Source organism: Ceratotherium simum, chromosome 24 (assembly GCF_057802395.1).
Source record: "Ceratotherium simum simum isolate JZ-2026a chromosome 24, ASM5780239v1, whole genome shotgun sequence".
Lineage (NCBI taxonomy): Eukaryota > Metazoa > Chordata > Mammalia > Perissodactyla > Rhinocerotidae > Ceratotherium > Ceratotherium simum.
Window position 1 is genome coordinate 11,766,746 of NC_141923.1, and position 24,406 is coordinate 11,791,151.

Consider the following 24,406-nt stretch of genomic DNA (forward strand, 5'->3'; position numbering starts at 1 on the left):
AAAAGTCGGAGAAACATGGAGTAGGGCAGACAAGTTCTGGGGGCACCGTCTCCCTCAGGAGAAGCTTGCAGGGCCCGGGGCCGGGTCCCAGCTCTGCCTCTTGCTCTGTCACCAACTTGTTCTGGGACCTTGGCCAAGACGCCTGACTTCTCTGATGCTCAGCTCCCTAACTTCCCGCCTTCCCTGAGGGCAGAGGGGTCAGGAGATTAGAATCAAGTTCGTGAGAGAGAAACCATCAGGGCCTTTGAGTCTGTCAGACCTTCTCCAATATCGCTCCAGCCATTACTGATTATGCGACTTTGGCAAATCCCCTCCTTTATGCAAACCTCAACGTTCTGCTTCATTAAATGAGGTGAAGAATCACACTCACCTAAGAGGGTCATTGTGGTGATGGGTGGAAATAATTTAATGTGTTTAACACGCAGTGGTCGGTGGGTTTTCCTTTTACCTCTGTTCTTCACAGGTTTGGGTATCAGGTCATGCTGGCCTCATTAAACAGGTTGGTGAGTGTACTCTGTTACTCTAAAATCTGGAAAAGTGCATAAGCTTGACATTATTTTTTCCTTAAATGTTCGGCAGATTTGCCAGAGAAATCATTTGGGCTTGGAATTTTCTTTGGGAGAAATTTTTTATTTATGGATTGTTTTGAGAGGTTCGGGGGATTCAATCGGAGACATGAAAGAAACTTTCCACTCCAAAGAAATGGACTGAAGATATATTTTATTATATAGAGGAGAGTAAAGGTGATAGTCTGCAAACAGATCCGAATAGGTCATATAATAAGAGGGAAAAACATCAGATCAATCAGAAAGGGAAACACCACATTGACTGAAGGGAAATGACACAAATCGGCCAGAAAGAGAAACACCAGGCTGACTGAAAAGAGAACACATCAGATCAGTTGCTCACAACATCCACGCCCCACTGCCGGGGAGAGTCCCTTCAATTGACACGGCTGGGTGGGAATCCGATCATCAGAGGTCCTGGGCAAGGCGTCCCCTCCACAGGTGAGACTCTCACCAGGCCTCGGTTAACAGTGCACGTACGCCACTGATAACCATTTGTGCATGGGAACACTAAATGCTTGCTCTGCAAACTCTGTAACTGCTTACTCTGGAAATTACTGATGCTATATAAACTACTGAAAACTGAGGCCTGGTGAGAGTCTCACCTGTGGAGGGGACACCTTGCCCAGGACCTCTGATGATCGGATTCCTGCCCAGCCGTGTCAATTGAAGGGACTCTCCTGGCAGTGGGGCGTGGATGTTGTGAGCAACTGATCTGATGTGTTCTCTTTTTGGTCAATCTGGTGTTTCTCTTTCTGGTCGATTTGTGTCATTTCCCTTCAGTCGATGTGGTGTTTCCCTTTCCGATCCATCTGATGTTTTTCCCTCTTATTACATGACCTATTCTCTATCTCAGTCGATCTGGTGTTTCCCTTTCCAATCGAGCTGGTGTTTTTCCCTCATTATTTGACCTACTCAGATCTGTTTGCAGACTATCGCCTTTATTCTCCTCTATAGAATAAAATATACCTTCAGTCCATTTGTTTGGAGTGGAAAGTCTCTTTTACGTCTCCGATCGAATCCCCTGAACCTCTCAAAACGTGGATTTAATTTCTTTCATAGAGAACTATTCAGATTTTCTATTTCTTCAAGCAGTATTTTTAAAAATTTTTTCCATTTCATGTAACTTTTTTTTTTTTTTGAAGATCTAATTGGGTTTATTAAGCGATTCATGAATTTGGCAGCATCCCATCTAGCGAGCAGAGAGATACTCCTTCACATAGCTTTTAAAATTTGTGTATAGGGCCGGCCCTGTGGCTTGGTGGTTAAGTGCGCGCGCTGCGATGCTGGTGGCCCGGGTTCGGATCCCGGGTGCGCATCGAGGCACCACTTCTCCGTTCATCCTGAGGCCGAGTCCCGCATACAGCAACTAGAAGGATGTGCAGCTACGACATACAACTATCCACTGGGGCTTTGGGGGGAAAAAAAATAAAATAAATAAAATCGTTAAAAAAAAAATAAAATAAATAAAAATAAAAATAAAATTTGTGTATATAGTTTTCATAACATGCTCTTATTATCTTTTAGCATGTTCCAGATCCATAGCAATGGCTCATTTTTCATTCCTGACCTTGGTTATTTGTGCTTCCTTTCTGTTTTTCTTGATCTGTGTCACCAAGGGGTCATTAATGTTATTGTATAATCAAAAAACCAACCTTTGGGATTCTTGATCTGGCTTAATTTATGTTTGCTTTCTATTTCATTAATTTCTGTCGTGTTTATTATTTCCTTTCTTCTACATTTATTTTTTTTGATTTGTGGTTCTTTTTCTAACTTCTTGACATGATGATTGCCTCATAGGTTTTTTTTTTGCTTTATATGCTAATATATGCATTTAAAGCAGTAAAATGTCCTCCTAGCACAGTGTTAGATGTGTCTCCCAAGTGTTTTTTAACAGCTTTATTGAGATATAATTTACATACTATAAACTCACCCATTGTCATTCAATGATTTTTAGCAAATTTATACAGTTGTACCAACATCACTACAAGCCAGTTTTGGAACATGTCACTTACCACAAAAAATCCCGTGAACTTTTTGCAGTCAATTCCTACTCCTATCTCTAGCTAGGCAACCATTTATCTGCTTTACAGTTCTATAGATTTGCTTTTTCTGGATAGTTCATATAAGTGAAATCATATAAAATGTAGTCTTTTTGGTCTGGCTTCTTTTACTTATCCATCTTAGTATGTATCAGTAGATCATTCCTTTTTGTTGCTAAATAATATTCCACTGTCTGGATAGACCACATTTTGTTTATGTACTCGCCAGTTGATGGACATTCGGATTGTTGCCAGTTGGGGCTATTATTCATAGAAGCATTCACGTGCAAGTCTGCTTTTGTATGTCATATGTTTTCATTTCTCTTGGTAGATTCCTAGGAGTGGAATTGCTGGGTCATATGGTGAGTTTATAGTTGACTTTTTAAGAAAGTGCCAAATTGTTTTTGCCAAGTGGCAGCATCATTGTACAATCCCACCAGCAATGTGTGAGCATTCCAGGTTCTCCATATCTTTGCCAACACTTAGTATTATCTGCTTTTTTGATTATAGTCATCCTAGTGGGTGTGTAGTTGTATCTCATTGTGGCTTTAATTTGCCTTTCACTAATGACCAAATGGACAACCTTTGCATATCCCTATTAGCCATCCATATGTTTCCTTGAGTGAACATCTTTTCAAGTCTTCTGCCATTTTTAAATTTGGTTAACTTGTTGTAAGAGTTAAGTTGTTATAAGATTTCTTTATATTCTGGATACAAGTCCTTTACCTGATATATGATTTGCAAATATTTTCTTCTTGTTTGTAGCTTGCCTTTTTTTCAATAAATTTTATTATTTTAGAACAGTTCGAGGTTGACAGAAAAATTGCAAAGATAGTACAGAGAGGACCCATAAACCCTACACCCAGTTTCTCATGTTATTAACAGCTTATATTATATTAGCATGATACATTTGTTACAATTAGTAAACCAATTTTGATACATTATTTTTAACTAAAGTCTATCCTTTACTCAGATTTCAATATGAATCATTTCTACCTATTATCCTTTTTCTCTTCCAGGATCCCATCCAGGACACCACATTACATTTTGTCTTCATGTCTCCTTAGGCTACTCTTGGCTGTGACAGTTTCTTGGACTTTGTTTTTGATGACCTTGCCAGTTTTAAGGTGTACTGGCCAAGTATTTTATAGGACACCCCTCTGGTCGAATTTTTATGATGGTTTTCTCATGATTCTCCTGGGGTTATGGGTTTTTGAAAGAAAGACCAAAGAGTTACCATTTTCATTACATCTTATCAAGGGTGCATGCTATCAGCATGACTTATCACTGTTGATGTTGACCTTGATCCCCTGGCTGAGGTTGTGTTTGTCGGGTTTCTCTACTATAAATTAGTGACTGTAAACTAGTTACTGTCCCCTCAACCTTCCATACAGTCCTCTTTGGAAGGAAAGTCGCTATGCACAGCCCACCCTTAGGGAGTGGGGAGTTATGATCCACTTCCTTGAGGGAGGAGGATCTACATAAATTCTTTGGAATTCTTTTGCATGAAAGATTTGTTTCTTCTCCCCCATTTATCTATTTATTCATTCGTTTGTTTCTATCAGTATGGACTCATGGATATTTATTTTATACTTTGGGTTCTAATTTAACATATATAGTTAAACTGTTGTAATCTATAACACTACTTTAATTACTTCTTTTCTGTTCAAATTGATCCAACTTTAGCCATTTGAAGCTCTTTCCGTTGGCTCCTGTACTGATTTGACATACCCCCCACCTATCACTGTGGGGTTTTTAATATTACTTGTTCACTTTCTGGCAATACAACATGCTCCAGGCTCATCTTGTATATATCCTTCCCCAGTCATAGATTCAGCCATTTCTTCAAGGAGCTTTGGTTTCTTTTATTGGAGAATGCTATTAGAAACCAAGACGTGGGCACTACACACGCTCATTTTTGCTGGGGTATCATTGCTTCTGGACCCTCTCAGCTGAAAGAGCAGGGGAATATATGTATGCACATTAACCATGTATATACACATATCTGTAAACATTTTTTATGTAACCATCTGTATCTATATTAAGCTAAACATGAGTTGATACTGATGTCTGCTACTCTAATGCATAGATCATTTCAGTTTCCTCTTGCTCATCTCTAATCTCCTGTTCCCACCCGGCTCCCACCACCCCCTATCCATTTACTTCATTTAGTTAGTAGCTCATTTCCTGTCTACATGTACTGCAGTATCCATTGTTAACCTGTGCTCTTGTGGGAAACGACTTTACTACCTACAGTACAGTGCTATGTGCAACTTCTTTCACCTTTAGTCTTACAAGTTTCACTCATCTCCAAAGTTACTCAAGTCAGCACCCCCCACCCAACCTGCTGCTCCCGTCAGTGAGGTTGTTTTGTACATTTGAATCCAGTTAGACTGTTTTGTCACATTCTGCTTTCCACTCTGGGACTCTTGAATCTCCTAAATGAGTTTTTCTTTTAATTTGCATATTTTAGGTTAATATTCCCGGCTGTGAAGTTCTGTGGATTTTGACAAATGCATAGGTGTCATGTAACCACAATTAGAGTATCTTATAAAATGGTTTCATCACCCTAGAAATTACCCTGGACAGTGACGTCAGCATCATGGTGGAGTGAGCTTCTCCCATTGAACTCTCCCCCTCTAAGACACAACAAAAAGGACATTCATATTCCAACAGAAGCTATTCACACAACACAGGGGACGTCTGAGGCACCTAGGCAGCCGTACACCCGAGGACTGACGTGCTGGAATCTCCAGAGTAAGTGGAAGAAGGTAAGAGGAGCTCCCTTCCTTCCCCAAGGACTGCGACCCAGAGACTGAGAACATGCAGCTCTCAGAGTGGGGGGAGGGGCCTCGCTCCATGAAAAACGGGCTCTCCAAGACCCCTCACAGCCTGAGGGGATCCCCCTGTGGAGGGAGCGGAACTGTTGCAAGGGAAGTTTCAACAAGCTAGCCCCTCAGGAGAACAGAGAGTGACAGCGAGGTGAGAAACCTCTGAGATTGGGGAGGGGAAAGTAAGCGCCCCTCCCCCCCAGCCCACGTGACGGGCGCTTCAGCACAGCAGTGCGTCAGCTCAGCCCTGTCCCCAGAGGCAGCAGCCCCCAGGCGCCCAGCCCGACCAGCAGTGGGGTGAGCCTGCACCCCCACACCAGAGCCAGCAGCAGCTTAGTCCCCACCATGCCACAGCCCCAGCTCCTTCGGCTTGACCACCCTCCCTCCCCCCGGCTCCAGATGCTTCGGTTTGGCCTGTGCGCAGGCTCTAGCTAACTTGGCGCCAGCTCACCACACTCCAGATCCAGCTTCTTTGGCCCAGCGGCACTTCAGCTGCAGCTGCTTCAACCCACCCGCACCCAAGCCACAGCTGCCTCAGCCTAGCTGTGCACCAGTCTCAGCTCTTCCCATGCTCCAGCTCTGGCTGTTTCCATGCTTCCCCCCCAGCAGCCTCCACTCAGCCACACCGCAGATCAGCCAGGGGCCAACAAGAGTGCCCACAGATTGAGGCAGGCCAGAATACACAGCCCTTGACCCCCACCCAGCAGCAGCAAGAGGAAACTGCGACCATATATTTTCACTATGAGGAAAAGTAAGCCAACACCAACAGGCACCATGCAAAAATATATTAAATCTCCAGACCAAAAGGAAAATGACAAGCACCCAGAAGTCAACCCAGAAAGCACAGAAATGTATAAGCTTAATGACAGAGAATTCAAAATAGCCATCATAAAAAAGCTTAATGAAATACAAGAAAACACAGACAGACAATTCAGTGAAATCAGGAGTTTCTTCACAAAAGAGATTGAAACTATGAAAAAAAAAAACTAATCAGAAATCTTAGAGATGAAAAACCCAATAGAGGAGATAAAGACAAATCTGGAAGCCTTAAGCACCAGAGTTGACAATATGGAGGAAAGAATTAGCAATATTGAGGACAGCAATGCAGAAGTGCTCCTGATGGAGGAGGAAAGAGAACTAAAACTAAAAAGAAAGGAAGAAATCTCCGATAAATATCTGACTCAATTAGGAAATCCGACATAAGGAAGAAGAGAGGGGAAAAGGAGCAGAGAACTTGTTCAAAGAAATAATATCTGAGAACTTCCCAAACCTCGGGAAGGAGCTGGAAATACCAGTGAATGAAATCAACAGATCTCCTAAATATATCAACACGAAAAGACCTTCTCCAAGGCATATAGTAGTAAAGCTGGCAAAAGTCAACAACAAAGAAAAAATATTAAAGGCAGCTAGACAAAAAAAAAAAAGTAAAATAAAATATAAAGGATTTCCTATCAAGCTCTCAGCCGATTTCTCGACAGAAACTTTATAGGCTAGGAGAGAGTGGAACGATATATTCAAAATTCTAAAGGACAAAAACTTTCAGCCAAGAATACTCTATCCAGCAAAAGTATTCTTCAGATATGATGGAGAAATAATAACTAGCCCAGATAAACAAAAGCTAAGGGAGCTCATTGCCACAAGACCCCCACTACAAGAAGTGCTCAAGAAGGTTCTCATCCCCGAGGAAAAAAAGAGAAAGGGGATTCAAAGTTTTGAATGAGGAGGAAAATAGGTCAACAAAACCAGAAAAATTGCACTCCTCTACCAAAATAGATTAGCAAACACTTAAATATAAAACCAAAGATCAAGGGAAGGTAAGCACCAAGAATAAATATAACCTCATCATGTTAAACATGAACTCACAACATAAGAAGGAATAAGATGTGACAACAATAACATATAAGGGAAAGAGGAAAGGGATCTAATTGACTTAGTCTAAGGGAATAAGAGGCCATCAAAAAATGGAATGTCACATCCACGATATTTTTTATACAAACCCCATGGCAACCACTAACCAAATAATCAGAACGGAATTACATATAATAAAGAAAGAGAAAACTAAGAGAATCCCCATACAGAACTACCAAACTGCATTGGTAGTCCGAAACACATGAGACGAGAAACAAAAGAAATGCAAAAGAACCAGAAAAAGAGCAATAAAATAATAACAACAAGGCCCCATATATCAATAATTACCCTAAATGTAAATGGACTGAACTCTCCAATCAAAAGACACAGAGTGGTGGGATGGATTAAAAAACAAGACCCAACAATATGCTGCCTCCAGGAAACACATCTCAGCTCTAAAGACAAACACAGGCTCAGAATGAAAGGATGGAAGACAATACTCCAAGCTAATGGCAAACAAAAGAAAGCAGGTGTTGCCATACTCATATCAGACAAAGTTGGCTTCAAGATAAAACAGGTAATGAGAGACAAAGAGGGGCATTATATAATGATGAAAGGGACACTCCACCAAGAAGACATATCACTTTTAAATATATATGCACCCAATACAGGAGCACCAAGGTACATAAAGCAACTATTAACAAACCTAAAAGGAGACATTAACAACAACACAATACTAGTAGAGGATCTTAACACCCCACTCTCATCAATGGACAGATCATCCAGACAGAAAATAAATAAGGAAATAATGGACCTAAATGAAAATCTAGATGAGATGGACTTAATAGACATATACAGAGCACTCCATCCAAACACAGCAGATTACACATTCTTCTCAAGCGCGCATGGAACATTCTCGAGAATAGACCATATGTTGGGAAACAAGGCATGCTTATATAAATTTAAGGAGATTGAAATCATAACAAACGTCTTTTCAGACCACAATGCCATGAAATTAGAAATCAACTACAAGGAAGAAAACCGGGAAAGTGACAAAGCTGTGGAGACTCAACAACATGCTACTAAACCACCAATGGATCATTGATGAAATTAAAGGAGAAATCAAAGCATATCTGGAGACAAATGAAAATGAAAATACACCACACCAACTCGTATGGGATGCAGCAAAAGCGGTCCTGAGAGGGAAACTCATAGCAATACGGGCCCACCTTAACAAACAAGAAAAATCCCAAATAAGCAACCTCAAACTACACCTAACAGAATTAGAAAAAGAAGAACAAACAAAGCGTAAAGTCAACAGAAGGAGGGAAATAATAAAAATCAGAGCAGAAATAAATGAAATTGAAATTTAAAAAACAGGAGAAAGGATCAAAGAAACAAAGAGCTGGTTCTTTGAGAAGATAAACAAAATTGACAAACCCTTAGCCAGACTCACCAAGAAAAAAAGAGAGAAGGATCAAATAAATAAAATTAGAAATGAAAAAGGAGAAATTACAACAGATACCACAGAAATACAAAAGATTATAAGAGAATACTATGAAAAACTGTATGCCAACAAATTGGATAATCTAGAAGAAATGGATAAATTCCTAGACTCATACAACCTCCCAAAACTGAATCAAGAAGAAATAGAGAACTTGAATAGACCAAACACAAGTAAAGAGATTGAAACAGTAATCAAAAACCTCCCAAAAAATAAAAGTCTAGGACCAGATGGCTTCTCTGGAGAATTTTACCAAACATTCAAAGAAGACTTAATACCTATCCTTCTCAAACTATTCCAAAAAATAGAGGAAGATGGAACACTTCCTAACACATTCTACGAGGCCAACATCACCCTGATACCAAAGCCAGGCAAAGACAATACTAAGAAGGAAAACTACAGACCAATATCCCTGATGAACATAGATGCAAAAATCCTCAACAAAATATTGGCAAACCGAATACAGCAGTACATTAAAAAGATCATACACCATGATCAAGTGGGATTTATACCAGGGACACAGGGATGGTTCAACATCCGCAAATCAATCAATGTGAAACACCACATTAACAAAACAAGGAATAAAAACTGTATGATCATCTCAATAGATGCAGAGAAGGCTTTTGACAAGACCCAACATCCATTTATTATAAAATCTCTCAACAAAATGGATATAGAAGGAAAGTACCTCAACACAATAAAGGCCATATATGACAAACCCACAACCAACATCATACTCAGTGGGGAAAAACTGAAACCCATCCATCTGAAAACAGGGACAAGACAAGGGTGCCCACTCTCACCACTCTTATTCAACACAGTACTGGAGGTTCTGGCCAGAGCAATTAGACAAGAAAAAGGAATAAAAGGCATCCAAATAGGCAACAAAGAAGTGAAACTCTCGCTGTTTGCAGATGACATGATCTTATATATAGAAAACCCTAAAGAATCCATTGGAAAACTATTAGAAATAATCAACAACTACAGCCAAGTGGCAGGGTACAAAATCAACTTACAGAAATCAGTTGCATTTCTATATACCAACGACAAACTAACAGAAAGAGAACTCAAGAAGACAATCGCATTTACAATTGCAACAAAAAGAATAAAATATCTAGGAGTAAATTTAACCAAGGAAGTGAAAGACCTATACCATGAAAACTATAAGACATTATTGAGCGAAATCAATGATGACATGAAGAAATGGAAAAATATTCCATGCACTTAGATTGGAAGAATAAACATTGTTAAAATGTCCATACTACCTAACGCAATCTACAGAGTCAATGCAATCCCAATTAGAATCCTAAGGACATTCTTCACAGAAATAGAACAAAGAATACTAGTATTCATATGGGGCAACAAAAGACCCCGTATAGCTAAAGCAATCCTGAAAAAGAAGAACAAGGCTGGAGGCATCACAATCCCTGACTTCAAAACATACTACAAAGAAATAGTAATTAAAACAGCATGGTACTGGTACAAAAACAGACACACAGATCAATGGAACAGAATTGAAAGTCCAGAAATAAAACCTCATATCTATGGGCAGCTAATCTTTGACAAAGGAGCTAAGGACATACAGTGGAGAAAGGAAAGTCTCTTCAATAAATGGTGCTGGGAAAACTGGACAGCCACTTGCAAAAGAATGAAAGTAGACCATCTTTTTTCGCCATACACAAAAATTAACTCAAAATGGATCAAAGACCTGAAGGTGAGACCTGAAACTATAAAACTCCTGGAGGAAAATATAGGTAGTACACTAGTCATCATCAGCCATAAAGGGATCTTTTTGAATTCCATGTCTATTCAGACCAGGGAAACAAAAGAAAAAATAAACAAGTGGGACTTCATCAGATTAAAGAGCTTCTACACAGCAAATGAAACCAGGATCAAAATGAATAGGGAACCCACCAGCTGGGAAAAAATATTTGCAAACCATATATCTGACAAGGGATTAATCCATAATATATAAAGAACTCACACAACTGAATAACAAAAAAACAAACAGCCCAATCAAAAAATGGGCAGAGGAAATGAACAGACACTTCTCCAAAGAAGATATACAGATGGCCAATAGGCGCATGAAAAGATGCTCAACATCACTAGTCAACAGGGAAATGCAAATCAAAACCACACTAAGATATCACCTTACACCCATTAGAATGGCTATAATCACCAAGACAAAAAGCAACGAATGCTGGAGAGGCTGTGGAGAAAGGGGAACCCTAATCCTCTGCTGGTGGGAATGCAAACTGGTGCAGCCTCTGTGGAAAACAGTATGGAGATTCCTCAAAAAATTAAAAATAGAAATACCTTATGATCCAGCTATCCCATTACTGGGTATCTATCCAACAAACCTGAAATCAACAATCCGAAGAGGCTTATGCACCCCTATGTTCGTCGCAGCATTATTCACTATAGCCAAGACATGGAAGCAACTCAAGTGTCCCTCGATGGATGAATGGATAAAGATGTGATAATATATATACCATGGAATACTTCTCAGCCATAAAGAAAGACAAAATCGTCCCATTTGCAACAACATGGATAGACCTGAAGGGTATTATGTTAAGTGAAATAAGCCAGAAAGAGAAAGACAAACAGTGCATGATTTCACTCATATGTGGAAGATAAACCAACACACAGACAGATAACACTGTTTGCTGGTTACCAGGGGCTAGGGGGGTGAGGGTGGGGGTGGGCACAAGGGGTGGAGGGATGCACCTATATGGTGACTGATAAACAATAATGTAAAACAAAAATTTCACAATTAAAAAAAAAGTAGCTTTTTTCCTTTAGGTCTGACCCTTTTCCTGTTACACTTACCTTGCATGTTGTACAGTATATTTGTGCGCAATTTTGTTGCCATCATAAATGAGCTCCTGCAGCATGAGCTCCCCACCTCCAGCCAGGCTGATTGGCATGGAGCGGGTGACTGACCCAGGAAGGCCAGACTCGTCCTTCAGAATTTGTCCTTGGGACCCAGTGGGCCTGCGCCTGTCCCGTGGCCACCTCCCCTGCCCTGTGAGCAGAGAGAACAGTGGTGCTTGCCACCACTGGATGGGAGAAGCTCGGGGGCTGGTCTGGAGAGAGAGGGGTGGGGAAGGGTTAGGCAGCTCCGTGGGAGATGGAGAGGGAGGACTCTGGGTTTCCCACAGCATTTCAGGCCCTACGTGGGGCTCAGGGCGCCCTGCCCCTCTCTCAGGCCCCGCAGGGGTGGAGGCCGGCCAATCCTCCACTGCCCTCTGCTGTGGCCATCAGTCTCTTCTACTCTGGAGGCTCTGTGCACAATACTTTACGATTTGGTCAAATACACAAGTCTGTTCTAAGGAAAACCCGGGGGTAGGGGCGGGGGTGGGAGTCACTGATCCCCCATTTCTTAAACACGTCCAGAAGCTGAATTCGCCTTCTGGGTCAGTGAGAAACTCCCTTAAACCAATGGTACAAGTTATACTGCAGTGAGTGCTTATGTGCTCAGGGCTAAGCTCCTTACGAGTCAAAATTAAATGAAATAGCTTATGTCCTCGTGACACCTCGTAGGTGCTAGCGAATGTTGGCTATTACTGTGACTACTGTACTCGTGATATCTTTCCTGCAGGCTATTCTTCGCCAGTCCCCTGCCCAGAGCCATGGTCTGCCCTTTTCTGCCGTGTTCTGTGCTCTGGGAGGCTGACCCCTGTAGGCTGTACTGCCAGGCTCTCCTCTCCTGCCTTCTTCTTGGGTTTGTAGTGGGTGGGAGTTCTGGGCAGGAGGAGAGAGAGGTAGGGGTGTTTATCCCCATTCTTCCCTGCTTCAGCGCCGCGCCTGGAGGAGCTGCGTCCTGCCCCCACCTCGGGTCCTTCTGGATCGCCCTCCGCCACGGCTCCTGCTCTCACCGTTTCCTCCCTTTGCTCCCTCAGCTCTGGGCGGGTGAGAGCCCCCTGGTTGTGCTAACCTCTGGGTGTCTCGCCGGAGACTCTCCTGTTTTTCCCTTAACCCTTCCCACATCTTTCTATGTAGTCTCTCCATAAAACTCTCATCCTTTGAACCACTGAGGGGACTCTGAGTAACACTCTATTTAATCCTCACAACCAGCCTCTGCAAAAACTTGAGTCCCAGGGAGGGGAAGTGGCTTCCTCAAGGTCGACAGCTAGCCAGTGACGGAGCCAGGATTGGAGTCCAGGTCTGCTGACTGTAAAGGCCAGATTTTATCTTTCTCCGGCTCTCTGTTTCAGAAAAAAGTGACTCCACAGTTAGACCTACCTGCCCATGAGCCCTGCGGGTCCTGTGGCGCTGCTCTGCTCCCTCCCCTTCCTGCCCCTCACCCCAGCCCACAGCCACACAGAGAGAGCTGTCTCCTCAGGTACTAGCTGGGGGCCATGGGGACCAGGGATGAGGCTAGGGGAAGGTAATTTTTACTTACAGGCCAGGTACTAGGAGTCTGATACAACCACAGCACCCTCAAGGCTGGACCATGTGGGCAGCGGTCCTGGGGAGAAGGAGAGAGGGTAGCCAACATCAACAGCTGATTCTGGTGGTCAAGGATGCAGAATCACACAAGCTGACCTCAGGCAAATGTTCCAGCCCTCAGCCCACTGCACGTACATCTTTTGGTGCATAGTGTGCAGTACTCGCTGGTGCACGGGGAACCAGAGGAACAGGAACTGCTGAACTCACCTGGCAGTGGATGGTGGCCTCACTACACTGTCAAAGAGCCTGAGGAGGAAGGACAGATGCCACATTCTGTGGGGAAAGTGTTTTCCCATCCTCCCATCCATCCTCTCATCCATCCATCCATCTGTCCATCTATCCATCCATCCATCCATCCATCCATCCGTATGTCCGTCCGCCCGTCCATCCATCCATCCATCCATCTATCTATCTTTCTATCTGTCCACCCATCCATCCATCCATCTATCCATCCATCCATGCATCCATCCATCCACCCATCCTCACATCCATGTATCTACTTCTGAAGCATTTGCTATATGCTTAATGCTGGGTGGGCGTTGAGGGGGGATTTAGAGTGATCTTATCACTGACTTCAAGAGGCATGTCTCACTTGAGGCTGTGGATACCTATTGTCTCCCTACTCAGATACCTCAGGGATGGATAGTAGGGTGTATGAAACTCTGGACTGGGGAAACTCTGAATTGACTGAAAGAACCCTGAGTTGACGAAGTTTATGTTAAACTAGTAGACTTCAACTAGGCTTAACTGAGATTAAACTTCCTCCACTAGATAGAGTAGAGGCTAGAGTACTCAGAGAGCTTCTGTAAGGATGTGGGCTTGAGCGGGGTCCTGAAGGATGGCAGGATTTGGGCGGCCATAAAGAGGGGAGAGGATACACTGGCCTAGTAACCTCTGAGCAGTGCCTCAAGTGGACTGAGTCCACTGCGGTGTTCCTCCAGTTTGTCCACCTGTCATTGCTCCCTTTTGCTCTTCTCGGGGGCATGAGCAGTATCTTATTTCTCTGTGCAAAAGCCCGAGGACCGACAGAGCAATACAGATACAGTACTAATAATGATATTAATACATGCGAGGATAACAGCCAGTCTTATTTATTTGTTGAATATCTTCTAGGTGGTAGGATATAGTCTATGTGCTAACGTGACCCGATAAGGAGGTATTAGTCTCATTTTGCAGATGAGCCCGGGATAGATTGAGTAAAGTTACTCAATCAAAAGCAAACAGCTTGTAAAGATTGAGGCAGGCTTGGCATGCAAAACTATGTGACACCCGGATCTATCCTGTACTACAACAGGTGACTTCTTGGGAATAGGCACATTCTGAGGTTGCTGCAGAGGTAAGAGGAGAATTGGAATGGTGGTTTGAAGGCTTCATTTGTCTTGAGTATTGAAAAGAAAGCTATTCCTCTGGCACTGTTTTGAAGCACGCATAAACACACAGAGCTACTTTTTTCTTGGTTTAATAATTTGCTTTAAAGTTTCTCGGGACATATGTTCTTGGGATGAAATGGCCAATAGTTTTTCCCTGATACGTCAGTTTCAAGCAATTGGTAGGGGCTGCCTGGGAGACTGGGTTGAGAAGGCATTTGAAACTGCTTCTTCCTGTGTGAGAATGTCTTAATCTGCTAACCGTGACTCTCTTTGGAATAGGCAGAGGAAGTGATGAAATAAATAATTCATTACGAATTAATCCTGCTCCGGGGTCTCTAGGAGTTTTGAAAAGTAAAGAGAGAGAGAGAGAGAGAGAGGTAGAGACAAAGAGAGACCATTTTTACTAGGAACCAGGTTACTAAAGTAATGGAGTTACCAAAATCTAGGACCCTGGTGAGGATGTTGGATGTCTGGTCTGGGAGAAGGTGTGGGCAGCAGTAGGACAATATAACAAGATGTAAGACCCCAGACAGTGAATAATTACCACATGAAGTCTTGAAAGATGCAAAATAAAGTTATGTCTGGCCAAGAAAGCAATCAGGCTCAGCAAACACAGGAACTAGAAAGCTTTTTAAAGATCATCTGGACAGGACAGTAAATGGTTTCCATCCAAGCTGCCATCTTGGATATGTTGTAGTGGTTCCTGGAATATTATCTTGAGAAGGAGTCTGAAAGCGTGTCTGAATGAAGATGAAAACAGGGCCGTGGTTGATTGGTGATGCCAGTTGTGGACGTGAGAGCAGAAGGAGCTGTACGTGGCCTGTGTTTGCCATTTTTAGTCTAGTCCAACACTCTCATTTTACAGAGGAGGAACTGGAGGTTGGGAGAGGTAACAGGGACATACCAAGAGTACGTCCTGGGTGTGTATATGTCATTGGTATTTATATAGCCTGGGGCAAAGTGAGAATTAGAATCCCTTCTCTTGCCTTGTAAGCAAGTATTCTTTCCACTGTACCACGCATTCTCTCAGGACTGACAAGAGATCACGGCCAATTCTAGTCTAATGGGAATAAACACCTGCTATCAGCCGAGTATTGATTTTGACATTCACAGTCCTGCTGACCTTCACCTGCAGCCATTTGTTGGTTGAACAAACAAGACTTTGAACTTGTTTATTAGTCCTCACAAGGCTTATCTCAATCCTTTCTCTGGATTTCTGCCCCCGTTTCTTGAGCACCTACTATGTGCTTAGAGCTTTGTGTGTAACACCTTATTTAATCCTCGCAACATCCTGTGTCTTTGTGAATGAGAAAGTTGAGTTTAAGTGGCTTACCCAGATGATGTAGCTTGTGAGTGGTTAGTGCCAGGAATAGAACCAGACTCCAACCACTCTCTTTGCCCTGCTTGGTGGCTCGGGTTCCTGTGGGTTTTTAAACAACCTTGTAATGTGTCTTATTTGTAGGATAGTCTTGAGTGTCAAAAGTCAACAGTGGCAAGGCTCTTTGCTTATAGCCCCATGATTGGGCATTAGCTGCCCTTTAGATCCCAGTGGGCAATGACTTACCTTCATTATCACTCACTTCATCCTAACGCAAACAGTGGCCCATGGTCAGTTTCCAGCAACCGAAGCCCCACAGTAGGAAGTCTCTCCACTAAAACACTGCCAAAATCCTGCTCTGGTTGTTCAAGGAGCAGGATCGGGCCACTGCTAGCCTTCAGGTGCCTCCCTCCGTGCAGGCTAGGAAAAGCCATCTGTAGTGGTTTGCTAGGGCTGCATCACTAAGTACCACAAACTGGGTGCCTTAAACAACTGAAATGTATTGGCTCACAGTTCTGGAGGCTAGAAGTCTGCAGTCAAGCTGTTGGCGAGGTTGGTTCCCCCTGAGGTCTATGAGGGAAGGGCCTGTTCCAGGCCTTTCTCCTTGGCTTGTGGACTGACCACCATCATGCTCACATGGTGTTCTCACTGTGTCTTTACATCGTCTTCCCTCTATGCTCATGTCTCTGTGTCCAAATGTCTTCCTCTTATAAGGGCACCAGTCAGATTGGATTATGGCCCCCCATCATGAGCTCATTTTAAGTTGACTACCTCTATAAAGACCCTATCTCCAAATGAGGTGACATTCTGAGGTACTGAGGGTTAGAACTTCAATATACAAATTTTAGAACTCATGTCTCTGTGTCCAAATGTCTTCCTCTTATAAGGGCACCAGTCAGATTGGATTATGGCCCCCCATCATGAGCTCATTTTAAGTTGACTACCTCTATAAAGACCCTATCTCCAAATGAGGTGACATTCTGAGGTACTGAGGGTTAGAACTTCAATATACAAATTTTAGGGGGGATAAAATTGAACCTCTGACAGCATGTCTCCGACCCATGCATAACTTGATGAGGAATAGCATTGCACCCTTCCCAACATTTTATCCTGACTGTTTTAAAACGTAGAGCAAATTAGAAAGATTTTTACGAGGGATGCCTTAAATCTACCAGCTAGATTCTACATTAACATTTGACTGTGCTTGTTTTATGACACAAGCTTGTCTTATGACGTATGACGATACTTGTTTTATGACACACTCTCTGGAGTAATAGCATCTTCATGCAAATTAAAAAGAACACCTTTTTACCAGATGAATGTCAACATGTACCAGCATGCACCACTTGGCGAGTGTAGCAAGGGCTGGATTTCAGGCTCCATACTCCCTCTGCCAGGCACCTATGAGCAGTGCACAACCTGTACCACTGTCCTCATTGACCCCAAAGACAATCCTCTGAAGAAGCAGCAGGCAATAGAGTGTCTACAAAGCCCTTGCTTCTTTTTATATAGAAATTTATAATTCATAATTATTCACTGAATTTACATGGAATTCACACACAATTTGTAGCCTAGGACCAGGACATGGTTGGCACTTAGTACAAGAATGTTGAATGAAAGAATGGTTGGTTGACTGAATCTACTTATTCATAAGCTTAGTTTCTGTGAGCAAAGACTAGGAATCAAAAAATGTCCAGACACAAAACACAGGGAGTGCCCACCAGGAAGAGATATACTCTTCTTAGAAGCAGCTGTGATGGCACTCTGACTGAAATGTCTCAAGATGACAATTATCCTGAAGCCCTTTGGTTGACCATCCATGCTGCTTCTGGTGGGTTTTCTGCTCACATTCAGTCCTCCACCAGGTTCTGCCCTGTCCCATGGGAGGAACGTTCCCCAACATGCAGCCACAGAGGATTAAAGCTCCATATTTATGGAGGACTGAGCAATCTAAGGCCAAGTGAGAAACGTTGAAGATCTAGCCAACAAGACGGGCAAGTCAACGTTTACCAGGGCCGCGACTCTGGAGACTGCTGATGTTTCCCCAGGCTGGGGGCTGAGTTAATATTAACAGCCCCAAGGTGATGTGGGCTTGTGTAACCGTGGGCCTGGCCACCTCCTCCCCCGCTGACCATCCTGTTTGTCCACCCTGCCTCCTGCTCCCCAGCTGCCCTCCAGTTAATGCCCGGGGAGGAGGGAGGTGGGCTGGGTCTCTGGGCAGCAACAGGTGGTGATGTCACTCTGAACCCAGAATGTCAAACGCCACTCTGCCACATTAGGACGCTTCCAGTGGATGCCACTGAGTCTCGGGGTGCGGGGGCATCTGGTATTTGAATCACTGCCTCTGGGGTTGAGGGCCTGTTAGCTCAGAAGGGGCGATAGATGTGTATGATAGGAGAGTAAGCCCACAGGTCCCCTTATACTTCATCTTGCTCTGCCAACCAATTCCCCCGCCCACTGCCTGCTGAGCTAACTCAAGGCAAGCATGTCCTTGCCCCTACCCCACGAAAGAGCCTCTTCACCTGCAGCAGCGTTTGGCAAAGTGCACCCTGTGGGACCCTGGAGATGATTCACAAAAAATGGGCTCCACGGTCGAATAAGCTTGGGAAACGCTGCATCCTCTCTCTTCCATTTGGATGGTAATGTTTGAAAGGAACTGAGAAGTTCCTCAGTAAAGACTTATCCAGAATTTTCCCCACCCATTCTCCTAAGGAACCTTTTCTGTGTAACACAAACCTACCCCAGGGAATGCCTTGAGAATGTCCCCTTCAGGACAGGCCCCCTGCTCCTCTGTCTAGGATAGAACCACCTCCCTGGTCTCTCACTTGCCCGCCCGCCTTTCCTAATCTCCCCGCATCCTCTTCCATTTGGTTGTTAAATTAATATTTAATAAATTTTAAATATAAAAACTGTAAAGAAGAAAACAAAATCATCTATGTTTTTATCACCCATATCTTTATGTGATTCTGTCAAACTGTCAATCACTGCCTGCCTCCACTGGGAACCCTCTCTGGGCTCCAGGTCAGTCGGGACGAAAGCCAGTCCTTACAGGAGTGCAGTGTGTGAGCCCCTCCAGCCGGGCACTGCAGTCACACCCCTGGCCTCTTCTGCTTCTCTCTCTCAGACTCTCTGCTGCTCTAGGTACACTGCCTCCTTGCTTCCCCTGAACACGCCAGATACAGCCCTGCCCCAGGGCCTTTGCACTCCCTGGTCCCTCTGCCTGGCTGCACTTCTCCCAGACACTCACATGGCTTACTCTCTCACCTGCCTTGACTTTCAGATGCCACCTTCTCAGTGAGGCCTTCCCTGACCGCTCACCGTCTGAGCGTGTCTCACACCCGGCACTTCCCATCACCCACCCCTGCGTCAGTTTTGGTTGTGGGACTCCTCACCTTCCCCTATTCCGTGCAGGGTTTTGACTTACCCGGATTATGGCCTGCGTCCCCCAAGGCGCTCCTGTGACTAGGATTTTGTTTGTGTGGGTCACAGCAGCACAGCCAGTGCCTGGCACATGGCAGGTGCCCAGTAAATAGGGGTCAGATAAAGGAACGTGTGTTCACAGAAGGAATCATATACGCACACTGCTCTGCATTTTGCTTTTTCCTGTATTTTTTGCTTTTAGAGATCTTTCCCTATCAGCCTATACAGAACTAGCCTTACTCTTTTTAAAGGTTGCATGACATTCCACTGTGGGGATGTGCCTAAATTTATATAATTGATTCCCTATTGATGGACATTTAGGATTTTTTTGCTCTTCAAACAATGCTGCAATTAAAAAGAAAACTTTTGTTTTTTTTTACATTTGTTCTTTGTTTGCAAATATTTCCACAGGGTAAATTTCCAGTAGTGGAGCTCCTAACTCAAAAAGGAGGGTTTTTTTTTTTGTTTTAACTTTAATAGATGTTACCCAGTTACCTTCCAAAGAGATTGCACAAATTTACACTCCCCATCTGTTGTATGAGAATCTGTTTCCTCACATGTAAATCAGCACTGAGTACGTCAACCTCACACATTTATGCCAGTCTGACAAGTGGAAAATGACGCTCTGTTCATTTGATTTGTGTTTTTAAAATTGTGAATGGGGTTGAGAATTCTTGCGTATTTCCATTGGCTGTTCACATTTATTTTTCTGAGATCTGCCTGCTTAAGTCCTTTTGTTATTATTCTGTTATTCTACTGGGTTACTTACTGTCTTATAGATTTGAAAGAGTTCTTTAAAGTTAAAATGATTCCCTGTTTGTCATATCTGTTATAAAATTTCTCAGTTTGTCCTTCAGCTTTGTTTATGGCATTTTTTGATATGGCAGTCGAATATATATTTTTTAACAAATTGATGTAAAATTACCATTAAAGCCATAAGATTATGAGGAATAGCTGAATAGGTCAGAAATTTCATTGGCTTATTTAGAAAATATTGGTCATACAATTATTATTGTTAAATTTGAAGAAAGTTTGTATTATTTTGTTTTTAATTGTCATAGAACAGATATAACACAATTTACTGTCTCACCGTTTTTAAGTGTACAGTTCAGCAGGGTTAAGGATATTGACATTGTTGTGCAACCAACCTCCAGGACTCTTTTCATCTTGCAACACTGAAACTCTATACCCTTTAAACAGCAATTCCCATTCCTCCTCCAGCCCCTGGTACTCACCATTCTGCTCCCTGTCTCTGTGAATTTGACTACTCTAAGTCCCTCATATAAGGGAAATCTGCAATATTTTCTTTCTGTGATTGGCTTATTTCACTTAGAATAATGTCCTCAAGGTTCATCCACATTGTAGTGCGTATCAGAACCGCCTTCCTTTTTAAGGCTGAATGATATTCCGTTGTATGTATATACCAAATATTATTCATTTATTCACCCGTTGATGGGCGTTTGGGTCGCTTCCTTCTTTCGTCTATTGTGAATAATGCTGCTATGAACGTGAACGTACAAATATCTTTTTGAGATCCTGCTTTCAGTTCTTTGGGGTATATATCCAGAAGCGGAATTGCTAGATCATATCGTAATTCAATTTTTAGATTTTTTGAGGAAGTGCTATACTGTTTCCATAGTCTGCGTCATTTTACATTCCCACCAACAGTGCACACAGGTTCCAATTTCTCCATATCCCTGCCAACACTTGTTCTTTTCTTTTTTCTTTGTTAAAAACAATAGCCATCCTAATGGGTATAAGGTGGTGTCTCATTGTGGTTTTAATCTGCATTTCACTAATGATAAGTGATGTTGAGCGTCTTTTCATGTACTTGTTGGCCATTTATATATTTTTTGGAGAAATGTTTATTCAAGTCTTTGGCCCATTTTTTAATTGGGTTGTTTGTTTTTTGTTGTTGTTGAGTTGTAGGAGTTCTGTGTCTATTCTGGATATTAAGCCCGTATCAGATACACGATTTGCAAATATTTTCTCCCATTCCATGGGTTGCCTTTTCACTCTGTGGATTATGTCCTTTGATGCATAGAAGTTTTAAATTTTGATCTAGTCCAATTTGTCTATTTTAACTTTTATTGCCTGTGCTTTTGGTGTCATATCTGAGAAATGATGGCTAAATACATGTCATGGAGCTTTCTTCTAAAAGTTTTATAGCTTTAGCCCTTACATTTAGGTTTTTGATCAGTTTTGAGTTCATTTTTGTATACAATTTAAGGTAAGGGTCCAACTTCATCTTTTTACACGTGGATATCTAGTTGCACCACTTGTTGTAAAGACTGTCCTTTCCCGGTGAAATTGTCTTAACACCTTTGTCTAAAGTCATCCGATGATATATGTGAGGGTTTACTTCTGGCCTCTCTATTCTATTCCATCAGTCTACATGTCTGTTGTTAAGCCAGTACCACCCTGTTCTGATTACTGTAGCTTTGAAAGCAGGAAACATGAGTCCTCCAACTTTGTTCTTTTTCAAGATTGTTTTGACTATTTGAGTCCCTTGAGATACCATGTGAAAGTAGGATGGACTTTTCTATTTCTATAAAAGATCCCAATGAGATTTTGATAAGGATTGCATTAAATCTATAGATTTCTTTGTGTAGTATTGACACCTTAGCAATATGGAAATTTCCAATCTGTAAACATGGAATGTCTTTCCATTTATTTATATCTTCTATAGTTTCTTTCAGCAACACTTTGTAGTTTTCAGTGTACAAGTCTTTCACCTCCTTGGTGAAAGGTTATTCCTAGATATTTTATTCTTTTTGATGCTGTTGTAAATGGAATTTAAAAAGAAATTGCTTTTTGGATTGTTCATTGTTAGTGAATGAAATGCAACTGATTTCTGTCTATTGATTTTGCATTCTACAACTTTGCTGAATATGTTTGTTAGTTCTAACAGTTCTAATTTTTTGTGTGGAATTTTTAGGGTTTCCTACATATAAGATCATGTTGTCTGTGAACAGAGATAATTTTACTTCTTCCTTTCCAACTTGGATGCGTTTGATTTCTTTTTCTTGCCTAATTGTCTGGCTAGAACTTCCAATACTATGTTAAATAGAAGAGGCAAAAGCCAGCATCCTTGTATCGTTCCTGACCTTAGAAGAAAAACTTTCAGTCTTTCACCATGGAGTATGATGTTAGCTCTGGGCTTTTCGTATATGACCTTTATTATGTTGAGGTAGTTTCCTTCTATTCCTAGTTTTTCAAATGTTTTTATCATGAAAGACTGTTGAATTTTGTCAAATATTTTTTTGTATCAACTGAGATAATCATGTGTTTTCCTCTTCATTCTGTTAACGTGGTGTATTGTATTGATTGATTTTCATCTGTTAAATCATCCTTGTGTTCCAGGAATAAATCACACTTGGTTGTGGTGTATAATCCTTGTAATGTGCTATCGAATTCTATTTGCTAGTATTTTGTTGAGGATATTTGCATCAATATCATCAGAGATATCAGTCTGGAGTTTTCTTTTCTCATAGTGTCTTTGTCTGGCTTTGGTATCAGAGTAATGCTGGCCTCCTAAAATGAGTTAGGAAGTGTTCCCTCCTCTTCAATTTTTTGGAAGAGTTTGAAGAGGGTTTGTGTGAATTCTTCTTTAAATGCTTCTGGAATTCAACAGTGAAGCCACGAGGTCCTGGACTTTTCTTTGTTAGGAGGTTTTTGATTACTGATTCAATCCCCTCACTAGTTATACATCTGTTCACATTTTCTATTGCTTCATGATTCAATCTTGGTGGGTTGTGTGTTTCTAGTAATTTATCTATTTTACCTAGATTCTCCAATTTGTTGGCATAAAATTTTTTCATAGTATTCTCTTATAGTCCTTTTTATTTGTGTATAATCGCTCATAATGTCTCCTCTTTTATTTCTGATTTTAGTTATTTGAGTCTTCTCTCTTTTTTTCAGTCAGTCTAGCTCAAGGTTTTTCAATTTTGTTGATTTTGTTCAAAGAACCAACTCTTTGTTTTGTTGATTTTCCCCATTGTTTTTTTATCTTCTATTTTGTTGATCTCTGCTCTAATATTTATTTTCCTTCTGCTAACCTTGGGTTTAGTTTATTCTTTTTTTCCTAGTTCCTTAAGGTGTAAAGTTAAGTTGTTGATTTGAGATCTTTCTTCTTTTTTAATGTCAATGGTTACAATGATAAATTTCCCTCTTAGTACTGCTTTTGCTGCATTCTATGTTTTGGTGTATTGTGTTTTCATTTTCACTTATGTCAGGATATCAAGATATTTTCTAATTTCTCTTGTACTATCTTCTTTGACCCATTGGTTGCTTGAGAGTTGTTGCTTAATTTTCATGTATTTCTGGATTTTTCAGTTTTCCTTCTGCTACTGATTTCTAGTTTTATTCAGTTTTGATGGGAAAAGATACTTTGTATGACTTCAATCTTTTAAAATTTATTATAACTTGTTTTGTGGCCTAACATAAGGTCTATCCTGGAGGACGTTCCATGTACACTTAAGAAAAATGTGTATTTTGCTGTTGTTGTGTGGAGTGTTCTGTATATATCTGTTAGTCCAATTGGTCTATAGTGTTGTTCAAGTCCTCTGTTTTCTTATTGATCTTCTGTCTGGTTTTTCTATTGTTTGTTGAAGGTGGGGTATTGATTCCCCTGCTATGTTGTGTTGCTGTCTATTTCTTCCTTTCATTTTGTCAATGTTTGCTTCATATATTTAGGAGCTCTGATGTTTGGTGCATATATATTTCTAATTGTTGTATCATCTTGGTGAATTGAATGGCATTTTTTGGCCATACAGTTTGCATTTTATAAAGTCAAATATATCAATCCTTACTTTTATGACTTCTGGGTTTTCTGTCTTATTTAGAGAGGCCTTGCCCACTACAATATCAAGAAATAAATTAACTGCTTCTTTCTTCTAGATCATTTGTGTTTTTTATGTTTTAACATTTGATCTAGCCAGAGGTCCAAACACCCATTACTTAATGTGGACTTGAGCCTTTGACACTCTGAACTGACTGTGTTCCCCCACAGAAGTGCAGACCCCTTAGCTCTCTCCCTGTTGTGTGGTCTGCCTG

General features: G+C 41.7%; 1 protein-coding gene across 1 annotated transcript in view; it reads left to right on the forward strand.

Annotated features, from left to right (window-relative positions):
* PPP4R4 (protein phosphatase 4 regulatory subunit 4) overlaps positions 1–24,406 on the forward strand; it is a 221,834-nt gene that overhangs the window by 156,636 nt on the left and 40,792 nt on the right. The gene's annotated exons all lie outside the window — the stretch shown is intronic.